At 46.8% G+C, this 6,044-nt stretch overlaps 1 long non-coding RNA gene across 1 annotated transcript; it reads right to left on the reverse strand.

The window, feature by feature from the left end:
- Positions 1-2,474: 2,474 nt before the first annotated feature.
- LOC142603852 (uncharacterized) lies at positions 2,475-4,496 on the reverse strand. Its single transcript, XR_012837748.1, has 3 exons — positions 4,385-4,496; positions 3,840-4,057; positions 2,475-3,379 (listed from the first exon to the last, which is right to left on the reverse strand). It is a non-coding gene; the product is annotated as an uncharacterized LOC142603852 (long non-coding RNA).
- Positions 4,497-6,044: the final 1,548 nt, after the last annotated feature.

Here is a 6,044-nt window from a genome sequence, read left to right on the forward strand (position 1 = left end):
CCGTGCCTTCCCAGCGGGCGGCTGCCCTTAACCCGGTCACTAACCAGTCCCTAAGCTCAGCCCTGCGCGCTCCGTTGCTGGTTAGCCTTCCACTCATCCAGAGCTTCCTCCAGCGCACCCAGGTTTTAAGGATTCTTGCTGACATTTAAGGCCATACATCAGGTCTACCCGCTGCTTTGCGAACTTCACCGTGAAAATGAACATGGAAGAGGATACATAATTACTGGGTACATGCACGAGAACGAGTTTTCTCCTTGACATGTGCTGTCCCAACCCTTCCCTCACCACCGATATTCCCTTCCAATACACGTACCTCGTAAAATCCTTCTTTGGCTTGGCTGTATTCTGGATGTGGTTTGTGTCCCTTTTTTTTAAACTGGAAATGAATGTTTTTTCCTAGATATGTGAAAAAGGTAATAAATAACATTCTAGAAATGCGTAACTAGAGCAGAAGCTTTGATTCTTAATGCTGCTGCGAAAAAGTTAGTGTTCACCGAAAAGGCTTGTTTGAGCCTTTCAGGAGAAACGCAGTGCAGCCAGCACAGAGCGCTGAACTCACCAGAGCACGACTGCCAAACCCAAAAGAAAGGTTTTCATCACAAGCCTGCCTTCATAGAAAGGAAAACAGGTTTTAGGCCAGCCAGCAGCAACTGAAATTCAGAAAGTCTTCAGAGAGCGTTGGTCACATTATTGTACGTTTGTAAAAAGGCATGTACCGTAAAGCCCCCTCTCGTTAGAAGCCGAGTTAGGATGGGGTCTGAAAGGCTCGTCTCAGTCTGCTTCCAAGTGCTCACCAGCCTGGCACTGCGGAATTAATTACAACCCCCGACTGGTAAGGATGGAGTTGTGCAGAAATGAGAAACAACTGTGACAGGGATTTCTCCTGAAGATTTTGACAGACAGGCTCCAGTTTTGGCTGAGACTCGGGAGCACAGGGTAAGGTCAGATAAGTGAGGTGCAGGGAAAGGCACGAACCACAAAATCATTCACTTCAACAAGAAATCTGGGGATGCATTTGCAAACCCGCCAGGTGACCGCCTGTCAGAACAACTGCTGCCAGGTTAAGATAGCAATAACTTTTCCATCTGTTTGCTTAAAATGTAGAAGAAAATTATTTCCCTCACTAAGGACACCGTGCCCCAGCCCAGATGTGCTGCAGATGTGCTGAGATGGCTTTGACCCAGCCAGCCTGACCTCCCGACGCCCAGCTGCGGGCTGGACCAAGACACGTGCGACTGGTTTGGAGCTCGTGCCCACGGGTCTGAGCAACCTGCAGTCCCAGCGGGGGCTCACGGGCAATGAGCCAGGCAACCCCCAAGGTGAGACGACCAGGCGAGTGATTGCACTCGCCCGCAGTTCAGAAAGGACAAACCAGACTTACCCTGCGGAGGAGCTGAATTCGGGTGCCTGAAGGACATCCCTGTGAAACGTTAAGAGATCCACCAGCTCCTGAGCAGCACTTACCAGAGGAATGGCTCTTTGTGGTGCAGCGACTGGAGCAGGAGATGGGAAGAGCTGGTGTGTTGACACCGAGTTATTTACTGACTACTACAGGAGCATTTCTCAATAATGCCTCGGAGAGAAGAGAAACCAGCCCTGGCTGGAGCCCAGCCTGGGTCCTGTCTCTGGTCCTTCTCTTTCAGCAGCCACTTCGGTTCTCCCCCTTGCAGAAATGGTGTAACTTCCTAATTGCCCTGAGAGCTAACCCTGGAAAAATGTTGTAGATAAACTATGTATGAATTGTCATTGCTGTTTTCTTTCAGATCACCTGGAAAACAGCCCTGAAGATTAGAGAAATGAAACTATCAATGCTGCAGATGTTAAAGGGACGCACTCACTAGAAATCCATCAAATACAACTGGGCTACCCAAGAATGGAAAATTTAAGTGCTTCTCCTGCTGGAATCCAGTAATTCCCTTCCTCCTGCCTCTTCCTATCGATTTTTCCCCTGGAGGGGAAATTCCCACATCCCACTCTGCTTCTACCTTCTGTGACAGATGACGTTTGAATTTCCTTACCCCACCTCCTGTGCTGTGTCCCACTCCAGCACTTTTGTGATTCTGGGGCTATTCTCTTCCACTCGTTTGTATGAATCACGATGGTCCTTTTCCTTCCTATTTCAATCCTAATCTGGCTTTACTAACGCTGTTTACATTTACACAACTGTGTAACTACCTCTTCATTGCTAGTCCGCAGGCACTGCGGTACAGTCTGCGCATTTGTAGATGCTTCGGGAATACAGACTCTACACTTACAGGTGGGGTTGTTATTGGACCGTTGATATATTCTTACAGATAAAACATTCCTATACCTATAGCATGAGGCCACAGTATCATCCTTCTTCCCCCACATATGACACACTTTTTAAACCTCAAGATGTTCTGATCTATTGTCTTTAGTCAGCAGGGGGGGGTTATTTTTTTTAAACTCTTAGTTTAGAAATTTTTTGGAAGATTTAACTGAGCTTCTTGTAATAAGTTTCACTGTAATTCCAGATGCTTTATTTGTTTTTTTACGCTGAAGTAAGAGAGAACAGCTCCACTTGTACAGGAAAAAACTCTTTTTTTTCTGCTTTTTCTGGGATACTAAACTGAATAGGAGAAACTTTCGCCTGTTACCTTTCCTTTCACCCAGGATTGACAGCAATTTAATTTTTTAAGGTTTCTTAAATTACTTTAGAATGTGGGAGAGCTAAATTCTGATTTGCATATCCTCACTCGGCCATTGTTCAGGGCAGTACGTGAAGGTTTTCCGCCTTGCTCGGGATCCTGCCGGTGACCTAGGGAGCGGTTTCCAGGAGGGTCCCCAACTCCCTCAACTCGTCAAATCCTGAAGGCAGAGCGCGGATCAGCGCTGCCCTTCCGAGGGAAGCGATGCTGGTGGGCTCCCCGTGCTGCAGGGAGGACCCCGCGTGCGGCTGCGCGGCCGTGGAACTCGCACCGAAGGTTTAAAAGCCACGTTCGGTCTCCCCGGCTCGGCAGTCGCTCGGCAAGCGGATGGAGGCAGGCGTGGGAGGCAGTGCTCAGCACCCGAGGGCAGCGCGCCAGCCTCGCCTCTGCCTGGGAAACGGGGCTGCAACCGTGCCCCAAAGCGACAAATCCCTCCTTCTACCACCACGTTTGCGAGAGAAGAATAAGAAGGATCTTGATTCGAGTGCCTGTGTTTAATACATTTTTTTTTCTCATTAATATAGACAGTCATTGGCTGTGTCTGGGAAGGAGAAATATTTTAGTCTTGCATCATTTGGGTTGTGCTCTTGTATGGTCAGGAGAGCCTGCAGGAATCCATCCCCCCAGCAGTAGTGCTGATACAGAAATAACAGGAATTCTTCAAAGAACTGTGTATGTGAACGGTGGAAAATCAGCCTGTTTCTAGCAAGCTGTAAATGTGTAAACGAGCATGAGCAGTGCAATTATTTTTTTCCAAGCAATATGAATACGACATTCAAGGAAAATTTCTTGATGTATTGGGATGCCATATACTGAAAATTTGTTGTATATTAAATTGCATTTAACATTTATTCTCTCTCCTGCTCTATCAGCTGAGCAGTGCAGCATTAGGTAGTCACCATGATTTTGTGCATTTCCATAATCATATTTGTGAAAGATCTTACCAATTGCTCAACCCTTCATTAAAAAAACAGGCTAAACCAGCCATCAGGTAGATATCAAATAAAAGAGATTAGCTGAAGTGATGAATTAAAACTGATTATAAAATTAAAAGCTATTTTTCTTCTATGCAGCATACGGTTTCCTGCTAAACTGTACTTCACTGCTCCACTTTACAGACTGTTTCTGCTGGAGACGTAAAAGTTTCTGCAAGATTAGGAGACGGTTTACCTCGACAGCAGGTGGGAAAGAGTCCAACCCACCCAAACAGTAACCTTGCCTTCATCCCTTCTGTCCACAGGATATTGCTGGACCGCTTCTCAGTCACATCTGGCTGAACTTGCTTCCACGCCTCTGGAGAAAGTCCAGGACATCAGAGAGCTCCTGGGGACGGGTGCAGGTACGGACGGGGACGGGTACAGGCGGGCTGTTGGGATCTGAGGCGTCGTCTGTCCGAGGAAGAAAACGGTTAATCAAAAATCACATCCCGTGCTGCACAACAATTTTGCCTGACTGAAAGACTTGGCCCACATAATAATGAAAACGAACCAAACCCACACGGTTTTATAACAGTTGTGAGGTGTAAAAACAATCCCAGTTTATAAAAGAATGCAATTTTCAGTAAAATAAACAACAAAAAAAAGGATTGCTAATAACTCTTTTGTGAGATAACCATTACTTTAACTGAGGTCAGTGCAGTTTTTCCAAATGCTTCAAGATTAAGAACTTACTTGCATGGTGCCCATGAGGAAATGTTTTTGTGCTGAATTACTGACCGTTTAGTTATTTCTTTCCTTCCCAGCAGTCAGTTGCGGCTCTGGACACAACGTCAGCCAACAGCCATCATCTGCAGTTACTGAGATGGTTAAATCTTGTGACAAAGAATGCGCAGAGGAAACAAAACCATTACATATGTAAATAACAGAGAGTCACTAACCCTCTTTAATTTATCTGCTCCAGAAAAACACCGTGCAGGCTGCAAAGCAAGATAATGCTCCCTGCGCCAGAGCAGATAGTGCTGGGTGGCAGCCTGTCCTTTTCTGCCAGAAACAAGGATGAACAAAAATACAACATGTGAGTTATTTTAAAAATGCTGGTAAAATTGTCTCGATCTGAAAGAAAACAGTGCTTTTCCAGCTTTGCCCGGTGGCATTTGGGATGCTTGTGATTCTTTTCTGCTCCTGAGGAATTTTGTGCTTTGCCAACTGCGACTCATCCTCCTTGCACAGCCGCTGCTGCGGCACCTGCTTTTCACATTCGGATTCTTGGCATGAGAGAAGAAATGCTGCCTATTGTCACTTGTCCTCACTTCCTTCTATTGTGTTATTGTGCTTATTACAAAAGCGATTTAGATTTTAAATTCTGTAACTGAAATACAGAAACTAAGCGGTAAATGGCAATCGACCAGTAACGAGTCACCTGCACATCTTGAGCCTTGTTAATCCTCAGCCTCAGAGCTTCATCCTTCCTGCCCCAGCACTGAGCACTTTCTGCTGGCCACCTGAGCACGATGCTCAAAGAGGGAAGGAATGAACAAGAAATACACACGCTTATGTACAATAATCCAGTTTAAGGATAGGAAACTACCCGGCCAGACACAGCAGACTCACTCTGCACCATCCTCGTTCATAAAAATAGAAAATGGGTTTCTGAAGTTCCGTGGCAGGAACCGACTGATGCCAGTGGTGACCCAGCTGATGACAACCACCAAGCACTGACGTTTCACAGCACGGAGACAGCCCTGCTTCAATCCCCCTTGGGCCAACAGTCCCATCCCTCATACCCCGACCTCCCCAACCCACCCTCTTCCAAATGAGCAGATGAAATCAGACTTTCGAGAGTACATTGTGTTCTGCAGGACTCGGGCACGTGCACAGCTTGAGACACTGCCCTGCCTCCACCCAAGTCCCCTCATTCGGTTCCCTGATAAATTCACTGCGCTTTTAAGGTTCTCCAGATTTAACTCAATCATGTTCCCAGGGGCTGGCAGGAGAGAACAGAAATAAAGAAATCAATCACTCGATGAGAGACAGGCTTGAACCACTGCCAGAACTAATACTCCCAAATTCTGGGAAGGGCGTATTTCAATATTTATTAGAAAGGCACATTTTTGTCAGATGTTTACAAGTCTGTTTTTCCCAGCACTGCCTTCAGAAGGCTCAGGCACCTTCCCCGAGGCACAGAAGGCATTCCTCTGCAGATCTATTCCTATAAGCATCCGAAAGGATTGCCATCCCTGTTTCTGCAGTGAAAACATCCTCCGTGTCGTGGGGCAGCAGCAGCACCGGTGACCGGCGACACGCTGCCCGTGGTGCCGCTCAGCCCCCTTCAACATTTTCAACTTCTTTCTGCCCTTCGTGGACTCTGGGCTTCCCCCCCTTCCCAGCTCACTACATTTTCAGACCGTTGAATGGAACTCGGTAACCTAAGAATAAT

Source organism: Balearica regulorum, chromosome 14 (assembly GCF_011004875.1).
Source record: "Balearica regulorum gibbericeps isolate bBalReg1 chromosome 14, bBalReg1.pri, whole genome shotgun sequence".
NCBI classification, from domain to species: Eukaryota; Metazoa; Chordata; class Aves; order Gruiformes; family Gruidae; genus Balearica; species Balearica regulorum.